Genomic DNA, 27438 nt, shown 5'->3' on the forward strand with positions numbered 1-27438 from the left:
GAAAGTACAATTCGAAAAGGCCTCTTGCTGGGAGTCAGTATCCAGTTGACTCTCGGTGACTGTGAGTGCCCTTCTCTTTATCTCTGCACCGAGAAGTTTAAGGCAGGGTAAACACTGCAAGAAGTGAGTAAGGGCTAGGCCTTTATAAGGTGGGGAGAGAGGCCTGTTTCCGGAGCGTGCCGGTGAACTCTCCAGAGAAACTCCCAGCTCACACCAGGCACTTTCAATGCCTATCCTCTCTCCCAGGCTGCACTTCACAACTTACTCTCAAGAACAAAGGACAGTCTGCAGCAGCCACACAGCCTGCAGCTGCTCTCATATGCAGCATCCTCCTTCCTGTCTTTCTTATTTTATAAAGGCAACTCCTGGGGCTGCGGAGACGACTCAGCAGTTAGTACTGAAGTTTCCAGCACCCACATGGCAGGTCACAACCATTTGTCATTCTAGATCCAGAGGCTCTGATGCCCTCTTCTGATATCTGTGGGCTCCTATATAGATACATGTGGGGCACATAAACTCATGTAGGCACATACACATGCATAATCTAAAAAAATAAATCTTAAAAACAACTCCTCATATCGTGATCATTCTGGTCAATTCTGTAAGAAGCCTGGATTTCCATATAGGGGATCTACATGCTTCTAAGGAACCAGACTCTGTTTAAGACTCTAAGGATAGAACATGTGGTTTAGGCTATCAACTTGCACACGGGAGTTGGTGAATGTAGTCCAGGCTGGTCCAATTAGAACAGAGGTTCTCAACCTGTGGGTTGCTGACCCTCCCTCCAACAAACCCTTACTTCCAAAAATATTTACATTACGATTTGTAACAGCAGCAAAATTACAGTTATGAAGTAGTAACAAAGATAATTTTGTGGTTGGGGTCACCACAATATGAGGACCTATATTAAAGGGTAACAGCATTAAGAAGGCTGAGAACCACTGAATTAGAATGAACGACTCTCAGGACGCCCCACGTTAAAAAAAATGAGTTTGGGCTGTGGGTTCAAGGCATGGATCTGGTCCAGCCAATTTACAATGCTACACGAAACCAGAAGTATAAAATAGCCTAGAGAGGAAAACCTTGGAAAAAGCTGCAGCTAGAGCCATGATGTTATTGTGAATACCCAGATAGCCCTACCACTGAATCGGCTAGTTCTCTGACTGAGTGTGCGTGTGCAGTATTTAATAATGCAATTCAAGGAGCTTTTCTGTAATGTCACGATGCAAATGGGACACTGCTTCCTTCCTGCAGGTTCAGGCTCCTCTCGACATTAGAACCCAACTCCAACATCAATTCTGCTGCTTTACTCAATTTCATTTCCTTCCTCATTCCATAACCTCAGTGTGTCATTAGGAAATGCCTCCCTTGTAAGTACTTGATCCTAACAATAAAATTCACCGAGGAGCTGGGAGATGATCTGGTGGGTAAAATATTGGCAACACAAGCACGAGGACCTGAGTTCAGATCCCTGACACCTAAGTAAAAAAAGCCAGGCATGGCAGCACACGATTGCGGTCCCGGAGCTGGGACGCAGGTCTCAGTGGTGTGCTGGTTAGCCAGTCTAGCCAAATGATCAAGCTCCAGATACAGGGAGAGACCTTGTCTCAGGAAACACACACACACACACACACACACACACACACGCACACACACGCACGCACGCACGCACGCACGCACGCACGCACGCACGCACACCCCTCAGTGAGGATGGAGATTGGCAGTGCCTCCAGTTGTCTTCTGAGGACTCTGAAGCCACAAACGAACTGAAACTTTTTTTCAACTTTTCAACTACACATTTAAAGTTTGTTAAGGTCAGATTTAGAAAGTAGCCCTTGTGAATTGTAGGCTTCTTTTGCTAAATGTGTGTTGTATGTGTATTTGCATATGTGGGGGTGCACATACACATGTGTACATGTTGTGTGGAGACCAGAGGTCACTTCTGGTGTCTTCCTCGATTGCTTTCCGTACCATCTCCACCACATCCTCCTCCTCCACTTTGCACATTGTGTCTCCATCTCATCATTTATCAGATAAACATATAATCCCAACACCTCCCCGGGTTGTCAGGAGATTAAATTTTCCAAGTCAGACAGCCCAGAAGCAATGCCAGGCGTGGCCTTATCCCGTCAGATGTCTTGTTCTGAGCACAGGCCAGTGCCTGGCCCTCACATGCATGTGTCTTCCCTGACGCATGGGCGCCGGCCAACCTTTCCCAGGAGCCAAAGTAAACTATGGAAGCTCAGGAGAACGTGGGCCACCGGGTGAGGAGAAGTTTTCATCTCATTCCTTGCCAAGCACAGGTTCGCTCCTGAAAATTCATGGCGGTCCTGCAAGTGTTTGCTGCTGGAGCCGCCTTGTTTCCCATCCAAGTTCACTGTGTTTAGATGGCAGCTAAGCCTTTTTCCTTTGGTCTCTGCCTGGCCAGCCGCGGACACTTCTAGATCTGACAGCTGGAGCATCAGGTTTGACTTATTAAAAAACAGAAAGGGATTTGCCAGGAGCTCGGTGTGTATTTTCAGTAGAGATAGGAAATAGTTCCTCGGAACATTCACTAGCGTCTTGAGGGAAAAAGAAACCCAGCACTCAGGAGGAAGATGCAGGAGGGTCAGGAATTCAAGGTCATCCGTGAACACAGTGAGCTCTATTTGAGGCCAGAGTGAAACACATAAAACCCTGTTTCAAAAACTTCCAGAACCGTGGCCCGGCAAGGTGGCTCAGCTGGTAAAGATGCTTGTTCTGCAAGCCGAGACTTGAGTTTTTTCAAGAAACCCAAGCAAAGGGAGGAGAGAAATGATCCTGCTAAAGTTGTCGTCTTACTCACCTGCACACACACAACACACACACACACACACACACACACACACACACACACAAACAGGCAAACAAAATCAAAGTATCAGCTTGTGTTTGCTCCAGGGTCTTTGTTAGCAAGGGGAAAAGTTACGCCTCTTTAGGCAAGCTCAATGAACTGTACCCATCTGGGGTTTAGGTGGGGATACCTAGCCCGAAGAGAAAGAAAGAAATGAGGTATGTTTCAATTTCATAGCCCCTTTAGCCTTAAATACAAAGAACAAAGCTTAGATCTCTTAAAAAGAATATTTGTGTGTGTATGTTTTGCGGCAAGGTTTACTCCTCTGTAGCTCAGGCTAACTTCAAACTCATGCTCCTTCTGCCACAGCCTTTGGAGTGCCTGGCTTCCATCCCAGAGGGTTTCTGTGGTTGAGCACTCCCATCTCTCTGCGAGAAGCATTTCGGTTTCTCTTTACGAGAAGCACTGTTTTCGAAGTGTGTCTCTCTGCCCGAATCGGAATCCTGGAGCAGCTGCTAAACGTGTGCATTTCTGGATCCAGGCCATTTTTGCAGCGTGAATCACGGAGAAATGCATAGCATTTAACGGCATGTTTAGGGGCTGGGGAGATGGCTCAGTGGGCAAAGGGTTGGCTGCGAAAGCGTTATGGCCTGAGTTTGAATCCCCAGTTTTTTACCTGTAAACCTGGGCAAAGTAGTGTGTTTGTAATCCCCATGTTCTTATGGTGCCAGTGCACAGCCTTCCTAGTGCTGTGACCCTTTAATACAGTACAGTTCCTCATGTTGTGGTGATTCTCAACCATAAAATTATTTTTGTTGCTACTTCATAACTGTAATTTTGTGACTGCTAACAATTGTAATGAAAATATCTATGTTTTCAGATGGTCTTAGACGACTCCTATAAAAGGGTCGTTTGATCCCAATGGGGCTGAGACCCACAGGTTGAGAACCTCTGCTGTAGATGGCGGTAGAGGATGAAAACAGGAGAATCCCTGGAAGCTCATGGGTCAGATAGCCTGATATATGCCATGGAGAACTACAAAAGACAGACCCTGACTCAGTCAAGGTAGAAATGGGGGCCAGCACCTGAGGTTGTCCTTAAGTACCTACACTCACACACAAGAATGCACACACACACTCACACACATGAATGCACACACACACTCACACACAAGAATGCACACACACATTTAGATAAGATGAATATGAACTAAACTCCAAGATGCAGATCTGCTCGTACACTTATGGACCTTGGGCGGATATTAACCTCTTTGGACCACAACGTTATCACCTGGGTAAAGGGCATCCAAGTGGCTGTGAGGAGCATTTCCCACTTGCTACAGATCAGTGCCATTCTGGATGGCTGTCCTCGCCGTTAGTCACCCCACTGTGTGTAAAGCCGCAATCTCCTCTGAGCTCACCTCCCCCCCCCCCCCCGCATGTAGGCACTAAGGCAGAAGGACTCCTCATCTCATTTGTGGAGGTACACAGCTACCACCTGTCCAGCACAGCCATGAGGTGCAAGAGGATAAATAATCTATTTGTACTAATAAAAATGTATGGCCTTTGAACTTACTGAATTCGATTAGGAGAGCACAGGTTTATCAAAACCATAACAGTGGGGAGGGCTTAAGAGATAACGTGGCTGTAATGTGCCTCCCTGGCAAGCACAAGAACCTGAGGTCGATCCCCAGGACTCACATACAAAAAGCTGGGTGTGCTGGCACAGGCTTGTAATCCCAGCGCTGGGAAGGTAGAGACAGGAGGATTCTCTGGGGCTCACCTGGGGGCTACCCTAACCTATTTGGAGAGTTTCAGTCTAGTGACAAATCTTACCTCAAAAAAAGAAAAAAAAGTGTCCAGTGCCAGAGGAATGACACTTGAGATCGTCCCCTGGCTTTTGCCTCCATGTACACACGCACAAACATGCATGCATACACACACACACACACACACTCACAAATAAGCATACACACTAACACACACATATATATACACACAAACAAGCATGCACACAAACATATATACACACATATACACACAAACGAGGATACACAAACGAACATACATACATACACATATACACACAGACACACGCGCACACACACACACACACACACACACACACATACTTATGAGCTACACCCCGATTAATGAATGGTACAATCTACACACCTGAAACCTCACCAAGGCACACACCAGTGAGTCATCAGACCTCTTGGCACGTACATCACAAGATCACCAGGTGATAAACCTGTGACCCTATGTCCAGGCTGACACTCAGCAATGATTTCCCGACTTAATGCTTCACTTCAGAAACCACCCGTCATGGGGTAGGCATTTCAGACAGCTCTGAACCTGAGTTCCTAGCTCCTTATCTGACTACCTGGAGAAACTTAGCATTCGTTCCTGGCTCTCTTGCTCCAGCACAGCCCAGTCAAGTGCTGTGGCTGCTTTAGTTTCCTGGTTACTAGAGTTCTTAGAGTCAAAGCCTGGATCAAAGAAGTCCTAAAAAGCAAGGCTTGCCGACCTGACCTTGGTCTGCCACTGAGGAGGGAAGTGATAGAAGCAGAGAAGGGGTTTTCTCATTGTGGCCACACTGGGAAGAAGACCGTATAAAGGGGATCAGTGACCCTCCAAGTCCATCTTTGGGTCCTGGCATGACGTTTAAGTTTAAATGAGGCAATAAGAGGTGTGAATAACTAAGTAGTTCTGATGAGGTGCTGTCTAGGCTCCTGGCACAAGGTTTGGCGTCTGTCCTGTAAGGTGGAGTTAGCACTATGAAAAATCTCTTCCTGGGACACATATTCCCCTGTGGCTGGCATCAGGGCCCAGCCTGTTTCTTCTCCAATGAGAGACTCCTAGAGAAACCCCAGCTCCTTGGTGTTCATTGTCTAACAGTCAGTATCTCTTCAAAATCCCTTCACTCCTGTTCGGATGGTTATACTTTCTCAGCCTCTCTATAATCCGCGACTTGCTGGCCATCCAGTCAGGGTCCCAGGTCCCAGTGAGAGACCCTGTCACAAATCTCTGTGTGGGGCTGGCTAGACACACAGCAAACAAAGGTCCCTGCCCTCATTCTCTGCTTCTTGACGACCTGAGTTTGGTCCCTAGGGTCCACATGTCGAGAAGAGAGAAGCAACTCCTCAAAGTTGTCCTCTGACTTCCACACGCATGCTGTGGCGTGTGTACACACAAACAAATACATCAAAAACGTAAGCAAAATTCTTCTCGGCATGTAACAGCCCCTCTGGACTACCACACACCACATGCCACATCACAAACACCAGAAATGTGTTAGCTAGAAGTTCTGGAAGGCGGGAGCTCTAAATCTGAGTCAGCAGAACCATACACCCTCTGCAGGCTTCTGGGACATTCCTTTCTGATCTGTTCCAGCTTTGGTATCTTGTAAAATTATATTTTCTAACTATTAGCAGTAAATGAAAGTGAAATTGACTTGCATGGGTTGATTTTATGTCAATTTTTTTTCTGAATTCTATTATGAACTTGGATAATTTAGTTATAGATGGTATTGGGTATTCTCTGCAATCATAGTTTCTTCTATGGGGTGACAGAAATGACTACTGGTGGCCCCTGCTTACATGGTCTTGGCAAATAGCAATTTCAAAGACATGGAATATGATTTCCCTGTAGCTACACATAGAGTGACTCCATGGGTCATGTGACCATCCCTTGACCAAAAAACCCATAGTCCTGTGGTTGAGGGCACAGCTCAATGGTAGAACTCTTGCTTAGCATTCGGGAAGCTCTGGGTTCAATCCCCAGCACTCGGCAGGGGTGGGGCACTTCATGCTCATGAGGAGGGGACAGGTTATTTTGGTTGACCACCTAGGTCTAAAATATAGACTGACAGCCACACAAGGGATGGGAAAGAACAGTCTTAAAACCTTCCTAGATATTGCCATTTGGACTCAGGTCACTCAGCTGATCCACAGTGATTTCATCTCAAGAGTCTTCATGTCATTATATCAATCTACAAGTACTCATTTTCTGTGCGGACAGAAAAGACAAGGAATAGAAGAAGCACAAAGATCTGGGTCTGTGAAGAGAGTGAGCCCTAAGCCAGGACAGCCTGAGGCCACCAAAGCACAGACAATATACACAGACATAAACCTAAGAAAACACATGACATCCCATCATGGAGACCTTTACTAAAAGTCCTTAAAGAAGAACAAATGGCGCCGGGCGGTGGTGGCGCACGCCTTTAATCCCAGCACTCGGGAGGCAGAGGCAGGCAGATCTCTGTGAGTTCGAGACCAGCCTAAAGCTGCAGAGAAACCCTGTCTCGAAAAACCAAAAAAAAAAAAAAAAGAAAAAAAAAAAGAAGAAGAACAAATGGAGACAAAGTTCTGTTCATGACAGAACGACTTGATATCATGAATATATCACTTTTTATCTAAATTAGCACAAGCATTCTGCGTGTTTTCAACCAAAGTCCTAGCAAGTGTGCATGCATGCACATGCATGTATGTGTGTGTGTGCTGCATATGTGTGTTTATGTGTTTATTCACATATGTATGCAGGCACATGTGGACACGAAGGCCAGAGGACAATGTTGAGTAACATCTCTCAGCCCCGTCTGTCACTCACCGAATAGCCAAGCTGGCTGGCCACTGGGCTCCAGAGATCCAACTGTCTATGCCTTCTCGGGAGTGCGATTATATGCATCCATTTTTTCCTTACGGATTGGGGGCTTGAACTCAGGTACTCATGCTTGCTCAGAAACACTCTACCAACGAAACAATCTCCCCCGGTTAGAAATATCTTATGATTTTATTTTAAAAGAACCCAACAAACCAATTCATATTTATTATTGAGATGGAGTCCTTCTATGTTGCCAAGCTGGCCTTAAACTCATGGACTCGGGAGATTCTCTTTCTTCAGTCTCTTGAGTTGATGAGACTACAGGTGTGTGCCACTATGCCTGGCTCTGATTCCAAAATGCATATGGAAGAGTAAAGGGCCAGTAAATATCATATCATTTCTAAACAACAACAACAACAAAACCCCAGATGTGTGTTTTAGGAGGCACATCCTCTATTAGATCTCAAGATTCGTGGAACCACAGTGCTTAAGAATGAGCAATACAAACTCCCACCACTCAGCTACAACAAATGAGTAACCCAATTAAACCATGAGCAAGGAGCTTAAATAAACCTTTTCCCAAAATAAATGGACAAATCAATTAGCTATTGTAAGAGGCTGGCACTCTGAACCGTCACAGAGTCCAAATCAAACCACAAGCATATAATTGGGAGTCTATTGAGAGAAATAAAGGCAAAAGCAGAGATACAGGTTGGCTGAGATTTTGAGAAAGGTAAACCCCTGAACATTTCTGCTGTGAACATGGAATGGTGTATCCTCCTTGAAGATCAAATGGCTCTTCCTCACACAAACTAGACGGCGAGTGGCCGTGTATCCAGCAAGCCCATGTCAGGAATGTGCCCAAAGGACGTATGGCAGGAAATTCACTGCATTTTTATTTGCCCAGGTTCTTGGCAGCATCATTCATTATGGCCCAGATGCAGAAGTAACCCAAATAATCCTGATGGATGACAAATAAACAAATTACATATATACTCCTAACGCGATACCATCCAAAAAAAGTGAAATTCTTGTGCATGCTGTAATATAGAGGTGAAGACATCATGAAAGTCACTGCAAATGAGGCCAGATATGAGACAAGTATTTTATGATTTCATTTATGTGAAGTATCCAGAAGAATTAAATTCACAAAGATAACCGGGAAGTGGTGGTGCACACCTTTAATCCCAGCACTCAGGAGGCAGAGGCAGGCGAATCTCTGTGAGTTCATGGCCAGCCTGGTCTACAAAAGCTAGTTCCAGGTCAGGCTTTTAAAAAGCTACAGAGAAACCTTATCTCAAAAAACAAAACAAAACAAAATTCACAAAGATAGTAAGCGCACGAGAGTGGTAGTTCCCAGTATCCAGTAAAGGGATAGTTTTAATCTGAGATGGGGAAAAAGTCCTGGACGCGGATGATGGTGTTGGCTGCAAAAAATATGGATAATTCAATGCCTCTGAACTTCACACTGAAAACTGTTAGCATGTTGAACTGTACGATCAGTAACTGCCAGGTTACAAAGTAGCTGGAATCTCTGTTATGAAATCTGGTGTCAATACTCAAATACTCATGTGCAGACAGGCTATAAATGGAAAAGACTTCAGACAGTATGTGTGGACCACTTCTGCAGCCTGTTCTACAAGAAAACAGCATTCTTGGGGCTGGGAGATGACTCAGCTGGTTAACTACTTGCCTGAGCAAGATCCCCAGCACCCATGTAAAAAGCTGAGCATGGCAGTGTGTTAGCAATCTCAGAGAGGGGAGGCTGAGACAAGAGGATTCCTGGGATTCGCTGACCAGCTATTGGTGAGTCTCAGGTCCCAGTGAGAGACCCTGCCTCAAAACACGATGTGGACTACCTGAGGTGGACCTGGCTTCCATGAACACACCTGCACATACATACATACATACATACACACACACACACACACACACACACATCTGTGGAAACACTTATACACACACAAATAAAATTAAATTAAAAAAGAAAAAGAGATACTTCTCAGTCTCCTCAGTCCTAGCTGGCCTTCAGGAAGGTGGGGAAAAGGGACCACAGCCAGGAGCTCATCGTTCTGCCTGGAGACAGTTAATAACTGAACCAAGAACTAGAAAATCACATTTCAGGACTGCAAAAGTCTAGTTCCCTGTCTCAGGCTCCCAGTGCAAGCAAAGCCAGGGAGAAGGACAGTATAGCCGGGGACAGCACAGAAACCAGGAGGCCTTCCTCCCCAGCCACCCCCACCCCCAGCAGCGCCTGCCCTGCACTCAAACAACAGCCCGCTGGAGACAGCAGAGGGCCTGATGGATCAGCCCCGCCCCACCCTCAGCTCCCCGTGTCCAGGGCAGAGGCCAAGAGTCTGCACAGGGAGGCTAGGGGAGGGCAGAGTATAGGAAATGAGCTGGGAGACACGGCAAGGACAGAGTCCAGATTCCGGGGTGTGACTTGCCGAGGCTTGTGGCTCTGCTTGACAGCCCTTGGAGTTTTCAGAAAATGAACCCTTCTGCCACTGCGTAAGAGTGTCAGAGAGTCATCTTGCCTGAGGGACCTCAGCTAAGCCACCTATGGTAAATGATCGTTCAACTACCAGAGGCCAACCTCAGATTTCTCTACTTCTGTCTGAGAACAGAAGCTAGAGCTGATAGTCTCCGGAGGGGGACGCTCACTGATGCCCCCTCCCCCCAGAGAGCAATGATAAGGGAAGTAAGTCTCTTGGAGAGCACTGTCTAGCATTTTCTGGTTGATGAAGGAACTCTTATTCTTCAGCGGACTCTAACAGGTTCCTTGTCACGCCTCTGCAATAGACCACTTTGTGAGTGAGAATACATGTCCTTCCCTCCAGTCTCCACCACCAAATGCAACTGGATTTCATCACAGTCTCCTATTCTTCTCTTTGTTAAATGATGCATGTATTTACATTCGTCTTTTTTTATTGTTGTTGTCTTGTTTTTCAAGACAGGGTTTTTCTGTGTAGCTTTGGAGCCTATCCTGGAACTCACTCCGTAGGCCAGGCTGGCCTTGAACTTACAGAGATGCACTTGCCTCTGCCTCCCGAGTGCTGGGATTAAAGGAGTGTGCCACCACTGCCCAGGATTTGTCATTAGTAACTAATGGAATGATTAAGAATGACAGTCATACCTGACCAAGAATACCTGCCAGCTAACTTTGTAACCTGGACCAGGTTGGATAGCACAGTTCCAAAGTTGTTTGCCTAGAAGAGGTGAGTGCTGGGCAGTCAAGGAGTGGTGCTTGGGAACCACCTATTTCTTACTGTATAAGTAGTGGGTCGATTTGTGACTTTCCCCAAGGAAACAACCGAGCCTGAGTTCCTGGTCCCTGTGAGCATGACCTTCTATGAAAAAAAAAAAGGTGTCTGTTGATATAATTACCTGAAGACCCTTAAAGTGAGATTCCTGTGGGCAACCGAGTGGCCCGAAGTCCAGTGGCAACATCTATGAAGAAAGAGTTGACAAAGAGCAGGAGAAACACAAAAGGGGTGGCCTGTGAGGGGGGAAGAAGTGGGAGTGAGGGCCTAAGCCAGGACAGCAAGGACAGTCTGGAGCCACCAAAGTCAGGACAGGTCAGAAAGACTGTTCCAGAAGACTGCACAGGGTATGTGGTTTTGCCGACTCTCAGGTTTGGAGCTCCTGCCTTCCAGAACATCTGGCTGACACACTGCTGGTGTCTGTGGTATACCATGTGATGCATGGCACCCCAAAGAAGATGTTATGTGTCCAGAAACTTAAAAATCACTTTATAACATTTCTATTTGTGTCTGTGTGTACATGTTTGTACATACGTGTACCTGCCACAGCCCATGTGTGAAAGTCAGAGGATAACTTCAGGAGTTGGTTCTCTCCTTTGACCACATATGTCCTAGGGATCAAACTCAGGTTTTCAGGATTGGTGGCAGGAACCTTTACCCTCTGAGCCATCTTGCTAACCCCACCCAAAAGGTTTAAGACTGTCCTTCCCCATCCCTGGTGGGGCTGTTATTTCAGTATGTATTTCAGACCTGGATGATCAATCAAAATGACCCTTCCTCATGAAGACAATGTGTCCCACGCCCAGGATTGAGCCCAGGGTTTCCTGCATGCTGAGCATGCTGCCTCTGAGCTATATCCGCAGACCCAGAATTACGTTAGAAGGGATGGTCGTGTGACCCCTGGAGTCATTCTATGTATAGCGGCAGGGAAATCATATTCCATGTCTTTGAAATTGGTATCTGCAAAGACCACGACAAGCAGGGGCCACCTGTGGTCATTTCTATCACCCTATGACGTTGGGATACAGCTGACCCAAGGAAGGAGCCAATGGGGAAAGAAAACTAGGCTGAAAAGGGAAAGGCTGGTCTTGATGCAGCCCACACTCTACAGACAGGTATGCCTAGAGCCATGTTTCTGTCAGAAAGTTCCCCTTTATGTCTTAAATCACACTGAGACAGAAACTCTGTCCTCCCAGAGAGCAGATCCAGCAGTAACTAAATTTCAAGTCTGATAACTAAAGACAACCTTCTCCTGATGATAAAGGGGTCTAGAAAGCCTGGAGAGTTATTCCCGGTCAGCCATGCTACAGTCAAAGCAAGGCATAGCCAAGCTCTCTGCAACCCCTTTGCTAGGCCTGTGCGAGGCGCACTAACAGCCCCATCCCTGAGGAAAGCCATAGTGTTCAACAGCAAGCCTAATGCTTGCCAACTGGCTGCCACACAGGGCACCTATCTCACACTTCCAGCCCTATGTCCTGCTGAACTGTCAAGCCCAGAGACCAAAGGCAGTGATGCCATGAATGGGGGATCCAGAGAGAAGAGGCAGCAGGGAGGAGGAGGTGCTCTCTGCTGGCAGCTGTGAGGCTCTCTAAGAATATTTAAAACCAAGTGATGCACTGTTTGAAAGTCAGAAACAGCCAAGTGTGATGGCTCATGCCTGTAATCCCAGCACTTGGGAGGTGGAGGCAGGAAGGTTAAGAGATCAGTGTCATCTTCAGGTACAAAACAAGTTCTAGGCCACGTGGACTGGAGGAGACTTTGTCCCAAAAAATAAAAACAAAAAAGTAAAAACGAAATAAAATACAAATGTTGGGAATATGCTATAGGGGTGTCACAATGTGATACATCGGGCTTTTTGACAGTGACAAGGTTCTGAAAAAGTGCAGTTCATTTCTTTTTCCATTCATAAAGCAACCTCCACATGTGTGCATGGGCTGCTAATAGGGAAATAGCAAGTAGAAGTAAGATAATATCAGGTGTGGCACATGGCTATGCTCCCAGCACTCAGGAGGCAGAGGGTGGAGGATCAACAGTTCAAGGCCACCTTGTGCTAAGTAGGGATTCTCTCTCTCTCTCTCTCACATACACACACACACACACACTCTCTCTCTCTGTCTCTGTCTGTCTGTCTGTCTGTCTTTGTGTGTGTGTGTGTGTGTGTGTGTGAGAGAGAGAGAGAGAGAGAGAGAGAGAGTCAGTCCCAAGTAGCTGTGGTATCAGGAAGGTGGTACAGCTGAGTTTTGTTAGAATTTTGCACTAGGAGAGAGGTTCGCATTCCAAGTGGTGGGCACCACCATCAGTGGCAATGAGGAGTTGGGAAGGCCAATGAGCCTGATCAGAAGGTCATATGGATAAAGAAAAGGAACATGAACTTCATTGGTGCCATGCTTGAATCTAAAATGTCTCCCACAGGTTCCTGTATTTTTTGAATTTCTGATCCCTAGCTGGTGACACTGTTTCAGGAAGTTATGTTAAGTTTTAGGAAACAGGGTCTGGATAGAAAATGGGTCAATAAAAGTAGGTAAGCCTTTGAAGGTTCGCTCTGTCTCCAGGGTTAGTCTAGCATTCTGTTCCCCTATTGCTGCCATGATGTGATTAGTTGCCTTGTACTCCCACCTAAATGGACTGAGCTGTTCCTGTGGCCATGCCTTCTCCACCATGATGGAACCTGTGAGCTCATATAACCCTTTTTCCACTTGAGCGGTTTCTAACAGGTATTTTGTACCAGCAAGGAGGAAAGTGTCTCACACCATTGGGAGAACTTTGGGAGTACCGAGGAGTAAGGAAGATGTGAGCAGCCATCCTCAGAGCAATGGTCCAACCACTACTTGGATTAAAAGTGAAAGTGGTCCCTGAGGACCTTTAACAGATTTGTATGACTTGTCCAAAGCAATCAGGACTTTCCCAACGGCAGAGGAATGAAAGGAAGCAAAGGTTCAAGGCACTGGAAAAGGTGGGCTCAGTAGGTGTGAGCCCGATGGAATGCAAAGACACAATGAAAAAGAGGAATCCGCTGTAACAGTTAGATCTCTTTTCCCTGAAACGGGCAACAGGCAAACTGTGATGCCCATGAAAAGAAAGGATTTAAGAAGGACAAACCTTGGAAGAAAATGATGGTTTTCATAAGCTAAACAGGAGGAACCCGTGTGACATCCCTGTGCAGAGGTCCTCAGAGGCTGGGCACTGAGCATCAGATTCCAGGGAGGTGATCGGCATGGGGGAGGGAAAGCTGGAAAGTGTCAGCTTTTGTTGGATGGTAGAAGACACCAGCGGGCAGAGCGGAGGTCAAGAAGGGTAGTGAGCAGGACAGAGACTCGTGGGCCATTTGGTGAGACAAACAGGAATCTCTCTAAAGGAAATGGGAAACATGTCTATCAAGACAGAGTAGACGTCTCCAGAGCAGTGCCACTGCAAGACACAGGGACATGATATGTGACAATACCTAATCCCAGAAAGAAGCAATCAGGTCAAAGAACAGCTTCCAGTGATCTGAAGTACGGCTCTAGTGACTTCAGCATAGGCAGGTAGGCCAGGGAAAAGGAAACCAGATGGCAACGGGCAATAGAGGACTGAGTGGGAAGGCAGTGTAGACAGCCAGTGTAGACAATTCTTTCAAGAAGCTTGGGCCAGCTTTTACTCACACACTCCTTTTACGCACGCCTTTACTCACAGCACTCAGGAGGCAGGGGCCGGTGGATCTCTGTGAGTTCGAGGCCAGCCTGGTCTCAAAAGTGAGTTCCAGGACAGCCAGGGCTACACAGAGAAACCCTATCTCAAAAAACAAAGACAAAATAAACCAACCAAACAAAAAAAGTAGTTTGGCTGTGAAGAAAAAGAGACTGAGAGAAGCTCAAGAGTGGGGGTAGACAGCATGAAACGCAGACACTTGGCCCTTTTCAGACAGCAAAGAGTGTTTGAATGGGACTCCAGTGAGCACATTGCGAAGAGCGTAGGCTCAAGGCACGACCATGATGGAGAGGATGATGAGTGGAGGGGGTTCCAGGAGAGATGAGGCAGCCCCGGGCAGGATCACACCTCTCCCTAGCATGAAAAAGATAAAAGGAGGAAAGAAGTTGGGGTGATTGTCAGGGTGGGCCTTGGTACCTCAAATTTCCTCCATCTTCAGTGCTGTTCAAATATGTCAATACCTGATCTATTCTGTGCCATTGACAATGAGGCTTGAGAAGGGAGTGAGGGAAAAGAACAGTCAGGAGGATCTGGCGATGTCTAAGGACAGGGAACTATCTAGGGACAGCTGGAAGGCTTTCTAGGCAGCCTTAGGGATCAGGCTGTTAATGGTTCAAGAAACACATGGTTAACCAAGTTCCTCCAGCATCCGTTAGCACCCTTGGAGAAGGGGCAGGGCAGAGGCGGTCCAGATGTGGGGCCTACCTGGAGGAGTTTGGATGGAAGGGTAAGTAGACAAAAATGAGTAGAGGGGCCTGCAGGAGAGAGAAGAAAATGACCACCACAGTCACATGGAATCCTCCCCTTCATTCAACATTTATCACTAGTTCAGGTGCTTAGCCGAGGGGCCATCGTCACCCGGTATATGCAACAGATTCCACCTTCCTCAAAGAAGGAGACTAGCTGCAGAGGAGGTAGTGATGGGAAGAGCTGCATGTGAAGAAGGATCAGGCAGACATGGTTCAAATCAGCCCCACTGGTTTTCTCTCTGAGATGACTTCTTTTTTTTTTTTTTTGTCTACAAAATATAAAAACTCCATGCTCTGCAGAGCGTTTCGGGGTGAAAGGAGAAGACTAATGAATAGCCTCTGCGGACCTCTGCTAGGTCCAAGCTCACGATTCAGCACCTTAACTTACGCATTTGGTAGGTGTCCGGTGCCTAGGCGGCACTCAGTACATGCGCTCCCTTGGTTTGACGCTAACACTATTCATCAAGCGCTTCTCTGGCCCTGAGCTATGCTCCCCTGAGGTGTTTGTGTTCATTTCCAGTCTTAGTTCTGGACAACGAGAACAGAACAGTGATCTCTTCATTCCTTCTCGTAGCACTGAGCCAAGTTAAGCTATTTCTTGACTTACTGACTTTAGGTAAGGATAGAGTGAGCTCTAGAATGACAGAGGATTGGGCCCTCATAACTGCTCTTCTCACTACCACACGAGTGAGCTGGTATGCACCAGCTTTCTGTTACTCTAACAAATACCTGGGATAAATGAATTTAAACAGAGGAAAGGTTTATCTTGGCTGGCAGTTTCAAACGTCAGAGGGGTTCTCCTCGGGCCTGAGTAGGGGCAGAACATCATGTCAGGAGTATACGACAGGAAAAACACCCTCCCCAGAGCAGACGGGAAACAAAGAACAAGCGGAGTGATCAGAGCCAAATATTCCCTCCATTTGAATGCCTTCAGTGACCTAACCACCTCCCACCAGGCCTGACCTCTTTAAAATTCCACACCTCCCCCTAGCACCACAGGCCTGTGACCAAGCCTTTGACACATGGACCATCGGGGGACACTTATATAACCAGAGCATCTCGCTTGTTGAAACTTGTAGAGAACCCCTGGTGAGATATGGAGCCGTATCCTCTACAACAGAGACAAAGATGGACCCCCCAAGGCAACAGAAGGATAGATAACCTTTCTTCACCAGCCACTAAAGATCCAAGATCATAAAGGACAGTGTCTCTCTTGAGACAAGGGAAGTTGCTAGTAGATCTGGAAAAAACAAGCATACTTCAAACAGAGCGCAGTGCCACTGTTGCTGGGATGTCCGGGCACAGAGGACACAGGCTGAACAACTGTGGATGGCCTGACCCACCAGTAGGAGGCAATCTCACTGCTGCTTGGGGTGTTCGCCTCAAATCCTGGAGCCAAGAGCTAGCCCTAGATTTTCTAAAACCTGGAGGTAAAACAGTCCCTCAGCAGGCGCAAAGCAGAACCCAGGTTGAAGGTGCGTGGTTGATCGGCAGTTATGATTCACCAGACAAGCTTTAATATATATAAGTCAGTTTTAATAAAGGAAAGGAAAGGGAACTTACAAATCCAAGGTTCCAGCGAGGAGGGCAGGAAAACAAAGAGCAGGCAGGCCGCAGGCCCGCAAGATTTTATAAGTCAATATTAGCCTAAGGGGGACACGCCTAAGAGGGACACGCCTAAGAGGGACACGCCTTTAGACCAAGGGGGACACGCCTTTAAACCAAGGGGGACACGCCTTACAAAACAAGGTTTTGGGCTAGGCTTCCCCTTCATCTCCCCCTTTTGTCTAAATAAGACAGAACCAAACCAAATACAACTATATTCAATAGGAACAAATAATAAATATAAAATTACAAACAATATTAAGAAGAAACATATAACAAAAGTTTTACTAAGCATTCTATTTCAAGGAGTCTAAATAATGTAGAGGGTAACTACAATTATCTAATCTTCAACCCCATCAAAGATCTGAGAAGGGAAGTAATATTACTTAAGCAACCAGGAAGTACAAACAAGAAACTTCCAAAATGTGCAACAAATGACAGAGACAACTAACTACCTGGGCAGTCACCCAAAGCTTCGTTTTGCAATGTTGAGGCAACCAACTTTGGCTAAGGCCTAACACAACTGACATAACATTTTTCAAAGGCAAGGAACTTTTTGTAGAACTGTCCAACCCTGTCTTGGCAAGATAAGACAATCCTGTTTTTATCCATTTACGGATACTATGAAACTCTGTCAGTGGTCGAGGTATGGGCTTTTTCTTTGCCTAAAGGCCACTTCTGCCAAGAAGAAGACAAGCTCCCAGTGGAGTGTCTTTGGTGCTCAACATTCTCTCGGGAGTAGAGTGGTGTTGCCAGGAGTGATTGTGTCTCATAAGTATCAAACTCTAGGTTAGATTAAAGGCCATGTTCTACAGCTCTTCAAAGAGGTCGAAGATTATACTATCTATACTAAATATAATTTCTATGTATCTAAAAAACCTGAAAAACAACTGTGCAATAAATGAGGACAATATCCCCAAACGTAAACAATGTCATTATACAAATAATATCAGAGGTAGAAATGTACATTGCAATATGATAAATATCTCAATATAACAATTGTTTTAAACAGAGGTAGAAGCATACTCTCATACAATAGAGGTAGAAGCATACTCGCATACAATGTTCAATATACAAGAATCAACACCAATGCAATTTTCTAATAACAATAATTCACAAATACCAATCATCCCATCAAACCAGGTAATTCCCCCCCCCTTTTTTTTAAACACCCCTGAGTCCATATAATACCTCCCCCATCCCCTCAACCCTATACCATCTACCAAATGATGTCCCTAAACCAGAGGGCAAACTCTGTTGGGAGAGGGGGCGTCGTCCTCTAAGATTGCTTCTAGCTGACATGGGGGCGACGTTGTTCTCAGGGGGTTCCATGAAAGCAAATGATGGTAAAATTCCCAGAATAACATTTTGTCGAGGAAATTGTAACTAGCCTCTGAGTGTTTTGAGGAGGTCCGGCCAGAGTGTTGTCAAAATTGTACACCATTTGAAACTGTCTTGTGTAGTTGGTACCAAAAAAAAAAAACCAAAAAAAGGTCTAATTTTAGCGCTATTAAAAAACATGACGTCATAGTAACCAGGTGAAATTGATGTTGTGGGGTCCCATCTTCATCCTGGAAACTTCAAAGATTACTGAAGGAAAATTTGTTGTTTGTTACAGGAAAGGTAAACATTATCTACAAAGACATATACAGACATATATATTCGATGGAAGGTATAATAAAGACAGACAGATATGAGGAAAGGCAAAGAAAATTTATCAAGTATCATCATCATCATCCTCATCATCATTATCATTATTATTATTATTATTATTATTATTACTATTATTATTCTGTCCCATTTCATGGCTCCTGACCTGAGACAGAAACTCTGAGATATCTCTAATAAACAGGCTTGGAATTGAAGAAGGACTGAGCCATAGTCCAACTCCAAAACCAGCTCTATATACATATAAATAAAGGCACAGTATATATGTAAAAAATGTTTTATACTTACTAAACATATTCAGGTTCTGTGTTGATCTATATTAGGTTGTAACTAGTGTCCATGCATCAGTATTTAAATATCCAGGGTCCCTTAAGTTCTTTGAAGATGAGTGGTTTCCTGTGGAAATAAGAAAAGAACCCTGCCCCCAACCTATATGCTTTTCTTACCATCAGTATGATCATCATCCTTGTGAATGAATTATTTTTCTTTTCCAAGGGGCTTCTTCTCTTCAAACCGAACCTTTATTAATTTTGACGGTATCCACAATTTTTCTTCTCCTGTGGAGACAAGAGCAAAACCCCTTCCCCAACGCAGCACATCTCCTGGCTTCCACTGCGAGGTCAGCACATCCTTGAAATAAACTGGTTGATTTAATTCAGCAGACTTTTCCATTATCCAATGTCTTTCTGCAGCCGTTGTCCCCTTCTCATTAGCGTTGAGAAAATTCAAGGTTAATAAAGCACTATGTAACCTATTTCTAGGGGTATTTTCCACCCCTTTCTGTTTGTTTAACATATCTTTTATAGTTCTATTTGATCTTTCTATGACTGCTTGACCTGTAGGATTGTATGGTATACCTGTAACATGCTTAATATTGTAATAAGCAAAAAACTGTTTCATTTTCCTAGAGACATAAGCTGGACCATTATCCGTCTTTATTTGTGTAGGTATACCCATGATGGCCATAACTTCTAATAAATGAGTGATTACTGAATCAGCTTTTTCTGAGCTTAAAGCAGTTGCCCATTGAAAACCTGAATAAGTGTCAATGGTGTGGTGTACATATTTTAATTTGCCAAATTCTGCAAAGTGAAACACATCCATCTGCCAGATTTCATTCCTTTGAGTGCCCTTTGGATTAGCCCCTGCAGGCAGTGGTGTTTGGTTATAAAAAGAGCAAGTAGGGCATTTCTTTACAATTTCCTTAGCTTGTTGCCATGTAATAGAAAACTCTTTCTTCAAGCCTTTGCTATTGACATGATGTTTTTTATGAAATTCAGAGGCCTGCAGCACACTACCAATCAACAATTGATCAATTTCTGCATTACCTTTTGCTAGAGGACCTGGCAGACCCGTATGGGATCGGATGTGTGTTATATACATAGGGCAAAGCCTGTTCCTGATCATGTCTTGTACCTGGATAAACAATGAGGTTAGTTCTGTATCATCAGGTATAAATTCAGCAGTTTCAATATGTAAGATTACTCTTTCTGCATATTGTGAATCAGTAACTATATTAAGCGGTTCTTTAAAATCCCTTACCACCATAAAAATGGCATATAATTCTGCCTTCTGGACAGAATCATAAGGGCTTTGTTCCACCTTACTCAAATCTTCTGATTTGTAACCTGCTTTCCCTGATTTATTAGCATCAGTATAAAATGTACGTGCTCCAGTTATCGGAGCATCACGGATGATTCGAGGGAGAATCCAAGAAGTTCTCTTTATAAAGTTAAGCCTCTTGCTTTTCGGATAGTTGTTATTGATTTCTCCCAAAAAATTAGCGCAAGCTCTTTGCCATGGTTCGTTATCTTCCCACAACTTTTTTAGTTCATCAGCAGTGAAAGGAACTATAATTTCTGCTGGGTCTATGCCTGCTAGTTGACGAAGTCTCAATTTGCCTTTTATAATTAATTCAGAGACTTTTTCCACATAAGTTTTTATTTTCTTACTTGGTTTATGTGGTAAAAAGATCCACTCTAAGATAATATCATCTCTCTGCATTAAAATTCCTGTAGGAGAAATTTTGGAAGGCAATATGACGAGAATACAACTGAGCTCTGGATTCACCCTGTCCACATGTGTCTCTTGTAATTTCTCCTCAATCATTCTCAGCTCCTTTTCTGCTTCAGCTGTTAATTCTCTGGGACTGTTTAAGTCTTTTTCACCATCCAAGGTTTTATTTAAATGAATTATCATATCAGGTGTTATGCCAACAGCTGGTCGTAAGCTGGAAATGTCTCCTAACAACCTTTGAAAGTCATTGAGAGTCCGTAACCGATCTCTCCTAATTTGTGCTTTTTGTGTCTTAATTTTTTGCAAACCTATTTTATAACCTAGATAATTAACAGAATCTCCTCTCTGAATTTTTTCAGGAGCAATCTGCAATCCCCATTTAGGTAAAAGTATTTTTACTTCTTCAAACAGTCTTTCTAAAGTAGCCATGTTTGAATCAGATAACAGAATATCATCCATGTAATGATAAATTATCGACTTGGGAAATTGCTTGCGTATTATTTGCAATGGTTGATTTACAAAATATTGGCACAGGGTGGGAGAGTTCAACATGCCCTGTGGGAGGACGGTCCACTGGTATCTCCTTGTAGGTTGAGAGTTATTATAAGTAGGCACTGTGAAGGCAAACTTTTCTCTGTCTTTTTCTTGTAAAGGTATAGTGAAGAAACAATCCTTTAAATCAATTACTATGAGAGGCCATCCTTTTGGTAATAAAGATGGCAGAGGAATTCCAGATTGCAGAGAGCCCATAGGTTGAATAACCTTATTGATAGCCCTGAGATCTGTCACCATTCTCCACTTACCAGATTTTTTCTTAACAACAAATACAGGAGAATTCCAAGGGCTGGTAGATTCTTCTATATGTCGAGCATCTAATTGCTCTTGTACCAGCTGTTCTAAAGCCTGCAACTTTTCCTCAGCTAATGGCCATTGCTTTGTCCATATTGGTTTCTCAGTCAACCATTTTAGAGGCAGTGCTGTTCGTATCTCTGAAGGGCCATCAATTGCTTTGCATTCTTGTACAGCCCAAACAGCCGGTTTCCGCCTTCTGTAATATCTTTTAATATTTCCCTCGGTGATATAGGCTCTAGAAGCAGCAGGAATGTTAATTTGGGTATTCCATTGCTGCAACAGGTCACGACCCCATAAATTCACTGCAATATTGGCTACATATGGCCTTAATTTTCCTATTTGTCCTTCTGGCCCTATGCATTCAACCCATCTCGTGCTCTGCCTTACTTGAGATAGGGTTCCAATTCCCAGGAACTGAACATTTACATCCTGAAGAGGCCAATACGGATGCCAAGATTCTGGAGTAATGATACTTACATCCGCACCTGTGTCCAGTAGGCCAGTAATAAAAATGCCATTTACACACACTCTTAACTTTGGTCTTTGTTCATTTATAAAAGTCTGCCAAAATACACGTAACTCATCTTTCAGGCCATTTTTGCTTTAACAGCAGGCATGGGGCTTTCTAATTTTCTTGACGAGGCATGTTCTCGGCAGTAACTGGAAATGACTGGACCACATTCGCCATGGGGGCCTGCGAGAGGCCCCCCATTGAGTTTCCCAGTGGCAACAGGTTGCCTTGTCTATCTCTTGTTGACCTGCACTCATTTGTCCAGTGTCTGCCTTTTCCACATCTCCTACATATACCTGAAGGCTGAGTCCTCCTACGTCTGTTATTTCTAGAAGAGGCATTATTATTATTATTATTGTTATTATTATTATTATTATTTCTGAAAATCCGTTGTCTGCAATTCCTTTTAATATGTCCCATCTTGCCACAGTTAAAACATTTGGTAACTTGATGCCTCCTTTTTGCATTAGAAATTGCTTCTTCAACCCATGCTTCAGTGCCATAGTCAAATGATTCAACATTCATTGTATGTAAGACCCATTCGTCCAAGGGCGCTGATCTCATCTTTAAAGGCCCCAGGATCCTTTTACACTCCACATTGGCATTCTCATAAGCCAAAGATTCAATTATTATACGTCTTGCTTCTGGGTCAGATATCCCTATCTGTACAGCTTTAGTTAGCCTTTGTAAAAAATCACTAAAGGGTTCTCTCTGACCTTGTTTAACTCTGATATATGATTCCAGTCTCTGTCCTGGGTCTTGAACCCTGTCCCAAGCCTTTAAAGCTGCTGTAGTACATATGGATAAGGTGTGTTCATCATAATTCGCTTGTTCCAGAGGATCGGAGAAAAGTCCTTCACCTAGAATTTGATCTAGGGAGATCTCAATTCCCTTTGCTCTTTCCTGCTGTTCTAAAAGTTTAGCCTCTTGTCTGAACATGCATTTCCAATTTAATTGTGACCCACTCTCTAGAACAGCTGATACTAATTGTACCCAATCATGGGGCGTTGCCTTATTGCTTATAGACCAAGTTTTGAGCATCTCTCTAACAAAGGACGAATGTAGCCCAAAGTTCATAATGGCTTGTTTAATTTCTTTGAGATCATTCATACGGACGGGTTCCCATGTATATTCCTTGATGACTTTAGGGTTTTTGGAACCAGTCACCTTTTCTGACGTTACTATTGGAAAGGCAGGTAGAACTTTATGGAAATTATCCCGGAGAGTTTTACTCATTGACGGAGTTAAATTTTGCCTTTGTACCGTTTGCTCCTGTTCTATAATTTCCTCAATCTTTTCTAATCTGCTTACTATTGCCTTCTGTAAGGCCTGGATCTCCTGTCCAGAATTATGCTCCAAGGCCTTCATGGAGGATTCCAAAACATGAAGTTTGTCCAGTAGAGTTAGTATCTCATCCTTGGATAGAATTTTCATGGCATGAATTGTGCCTTCTTGTATTGACAATCTGTCAGCCAATCTGTCATATCCTTTAGACAAAGTCCGATTTTCACATTCAGCAGTTTTAATTCTCTCTGATAATGTTTCAGACAGGGACTGAAGTTTACGATCCAAATCAGCTGTTCTCTCCTCCGCAGCAATGAGTCTCTCCTTAATATCAGACTGTAGTTTTTCTAAATTTTGCTCATTTGACCGAGTCATATCAGACAAAGCCCTATTCCCTTCCTTGAGACCTTCAAACTCTTTCTTGGTGTCAGTCTGAATTGTTTTTGCAAATACCTCGACTGACTTAAAGTTGTCACTCAAAACAGTTGTGCCCTTTCTTAAGCATTCAACCTCTGTCCTAAGAATCCTGGTTTCATTCTGTAAGGACTTTATCATTTTTCTATTTTCAAACCATGTAAGGGAGAAACCAAATACGAGAAAAATTGCAAGCCCTATAAACATCCAAGTTATGGGAATATCATATGTATCCTGTAATATTTCTACCATAGTATAATTAAATAGATTGCAGAAGCTTTCAACGGTGATATGGTCAGACATTTTTTTTTTTTTTTTTAATCAAAAGAAATTTTACCTGAAATGACCGTTCCCTGCCAGTAGGTCGCTAGGGCAATAACCGCTCGGCCAAACCGAGTCTGCAGTACAGGCGGAGCTCGAATGTTGGGACTCCGGCAGTAACCACTAGTCTCCGGCAGGTCAGGGCCCAGGCCGAACTCAGCCGGGACTGGTGCTGCCTGAGGGGTTAGCGAGCTCGGACTGAGTCACCCGTGCACACACACGTAATTCAATTCCAAGGGACACGTCTAGGGGAACATGGAACCGTGACCACCAACTGTTCTCAGTTTCCACTCTCCCTCTCTGTCTTTTAGAAGGAGAATCCCTAAGATTTATGTGGACTTCTTTAACCACGACAGCTGGAATCTACATTTCTCAGACTGTCCTGGGGTGACAAGTGCCCAGGTGCTGGGCAATGGGACATAAAAGGATTGTCTGCCCTCTGAATGACATCATTCAGGAGCCTGTTCGCCCCATCCCTCCCCCTCTTCCTACATGCAGGAGCAGAGGAAGAAAAAAATGAGTGAACTTTGACTAAGAAGGATGGGGAGCCAGAAGGTGGAAGAAGCATGGGCTCCTGGGTGGCCCTGAGTACCAGCGTTGCTGCCCTCCGCTGTACTGACCACCTACCTCTCCACCCTTAGGTCTAGCCCCTCTGAGAAGGCCCATTTTAAGGACTTTCGGTTACAGCTTAGCCTATACCTAACTAATAGTGTCCTTCCCCAAAGTCCAGATGAAGTTGGAGCTGAGTGGTATTTACTGGAAGCCTACCACGTGCCAGACATTCTTCTAAATGCTTTACACGTGCTATTTCATTTAACCCATATCTACCTCCTAGATGGGGCTTTGTTCCATTTTATAGGAACGGAGATGTACACAGGGAGATGCCATATTCCAATGGATGTTACTGTTACTGGGTGGCCCAACCTGAAGTCTAAGCCTCGCATCCTGGATTGAGATGGTATCCCCATTTCCTGTGTTTCAGAACATCTCTTTGTACAGGTCCACACAGTCAGAAAGATGTGGTCCAAGAGTCAGCAAGATGGTCTTGCAGGTAAAGGCCCTTGTCAAGCAAGCCCTACAACTTGGCTCAATCCCCAGAACAAACACAAAGGAGGAAGGAGAGAACCAACTCCACAAATTTGTCCTGTGACCTGCACAGGACACTGTGACACATGCATGCACACATGCAATGATTTCAATTAAAAAAAAAATTAAAGAAGATAGGGTTAATTTTCCAGAGACCTATGCCTGGATGCTAACCATTGCAAGTCATTTAGTGTTTCTATAAGGCAGTTTTCACCAACAGAGCGTGTGAGAAGAACCAAACTACTGGCCTCGTGGAAGGATAAAATGGATTTACAAATGTTGAAGAAAAGCTTTGGAAGCTACAAAGTGAGACACGAGAGATAAACTGCTTTAAGGCGGGACTGGAAAACCCTTAAAGCCCAAATAATGAAATGCAGTCTGTTTTTTTTAAATGCAAATACCATCTAGCAATTTGGCAGATATCCTAGAAAGGCTGTGAAATCTGTCAAGGAGAGGGGTACATTTGGTTTTGTGCATCTGTCATCCTTAACTGAAGAAGGGAGATGGAACTGAAATTAACTGAAAGGATTCAGACCTATGTGCTTAGTGTGTGCTTGCGTGTGTGCAACACACACACACACACACACACACACACACATACACACACACACACACACGCTCAATAGAAAGGAATCCTTATTAGAAAGCCTAGGAACAACAGAAATTGCCATAGCCATGGGAACTTGGCAGGCGCGGAAACAGGTGTGGCCCAAGGAATTCGAAGGCTCCCAAGTCAAGCGAGCTGGGGCCTTCAGCTGTGCTGCCGATCCCTGCATCGGCAGAGCTTTCAGATACACTTGTGAAATTCTCCAAATTTCCTTTTTTGCTCACATGTATACATCATGCCAGATCAAGAGCCACCCGTTGACCTCCCGGAATTCAGTCCCCAAGCCAGAAAGAGCAGCTGATTCTTTAAGGCTGTGATGATGTGGGTCACCATTGAAGGCTTGGTTCCCAGTACAGCAGGGATGGGGCCTTCGAAAGGATATGCCATCATGTGGGCTCTGACCTCATCGGTGGGCTTTTGGGAGATGGTAGGAACCACAGAAAGTGGGGTCACTTTGGAGGAAGTTGGTAGGTGAGGGGTTCCCAGGAGGGGCAGTTTTGTCTTTAGCCCCTTCCTCTCTTCCTCTCTTTGCTTCCTGGCTGCTATGAGCTGAGCTGCTTTCCTCCTACCATGCTTCAGCCATGCTGAAAGGTCTTGCCTTATCCTGAAAACAATCAGGTTAAAGGACTATGGACAGAAGGAAACCTTCGAAATCATATACCCAAACAAACTTCCTTAAAGTCATTAATCTCAAGTTATTTGTCACAACAACGGAAAGCTAACACAAACATTCTTCACCATAAGTATGTACAATCCCGGTGTAGCTTTCAGTTACTTCCACCCTGCTTGTCTTTCTGCCTTAGTTTCCTTCCATCCTTCTAGCGGAGGCTGCTGTCCTTCTGTTTCTTGCTCCTGGTTTCAATTCCCCTTCCTTTGACAGGGCTTAGCTACTTTGACGGTACAGTGCTCTGCCCCTCCCCTCTGTGCCAATCAATGCCAGCATGCTGCTTCCTGCCAATGTACTCTCCCCTGACGGCCCTCCCTCACACACGGGTGGCTTTTCCACACATGCTCATGAAGCCCTGCAGATGACAGTCACCTCTAGGTTAATTGCACAGAAAGGAAGAAGATAGCAGACAGGCATGGGTACTTCAGAGAAGAGATTCCCCAGACCCACAGCTCTGCCTCCTGTCCTGGACTACATGCGGGTCTGTAGCATGCTGCCACAGTCACCTGTGCCAAGCCAGCCTTGGCTCCCCCAGTAGGAACAGAAGCAAACTGACTCTTGGCGTGAGTTTATCTCACCTGTAGCTTTCATTTCTCAAAAGCAGAGAGGGAGGGAACGCCTAGCCCTGTAGTTATAGGGCCAACAATCCTAGGTGTATGTTAGCCACGACTGTCTTCTCCTCAGGTCACCCTAAAGTCACTGCCATGAGCTTTGTTCCCGCCTCCCTAGCAGGCTCAGGCCCAAAGTTGACAGACACCCAAAGCTGGTGATTTCAGTTTCCCCTGCTTTGCCCTCACGAGCTACTAGGGTTCTCAAGGACAGGAAAACCTTGAAGCATTCCCACAACTCAGGGTCCCAGGTGTCAGGAGCTGAGACTTGACTTTTCAAGGGGAGGCCCAGACAGATTCTAGCAGGCAGTTCATTAATTGGTTTTGACCTGCAGTCCCCTGGAGCAGCGTCCTTAAACCCTTGGGCTCCTTGGTGGGGGGGGCGGGGGGAGGGAGGAGAGGGCTGTGTGGAAGTTGCCTAGGGCAGAGAACTGTGTTATGTTCCCTGCTGACTTACTGTTGGTTTGAGACGTCTGGACTAGACTGACACACAGTTCGTCCCTTTGTTTCCTCAGCCTTGCAGAATGAGCTTCCTTGTGAAAGGCATAAAGATCCCTTTGCTTCAGCTCACGGGAGCATCTGGGGGCTGCCACTGGCTTGTTCTGCCCAGCTCAGGCTCTGTGTACATGCCTGGGCCGGCCCCAGGCACCACTGCCTGCTACAGCTTCTCTCCTGCAGCCAATG

General features: G+C 45.0%; 1 protein-coding gene across 2 annotated transcripts in view; it reads right to left on the bottom strand.

Moving 5' to 3' along the window:
- The window catches only part of Dglucy (D-glutamate cyclase), an 87480-nt gene extending 60042 nt beyond the window's left edge, over positions 1–27438 (bottom strand). The window contains exon 1 of one of the 2 annotated variants that reach the window (XM_038336445.1): positions 27212–27438. The gene's annotated coding sequence lies outside the window, so the exon portion shown is untranslated. The remainder of the gene's footprint in view (positions 1–27211) is intronic. The other variant, XM_038336444.1, reaches the window with a different exon arrangement.

The sequence above is a fragment of the Arvicola amphibius genome, chromosome 7, assembly GCF_903992535.2.
Source record: "Arvicola amphibius chromosome 7, mArvAmp1.2, whole genome shotgun sequence".
Classification (NCBI taxonomy): Eukaryota; Metazoa; Chordata; class Mammalia; order Rodentia; family Cricetidae; genus Arvicola; species Arvicola amphibius.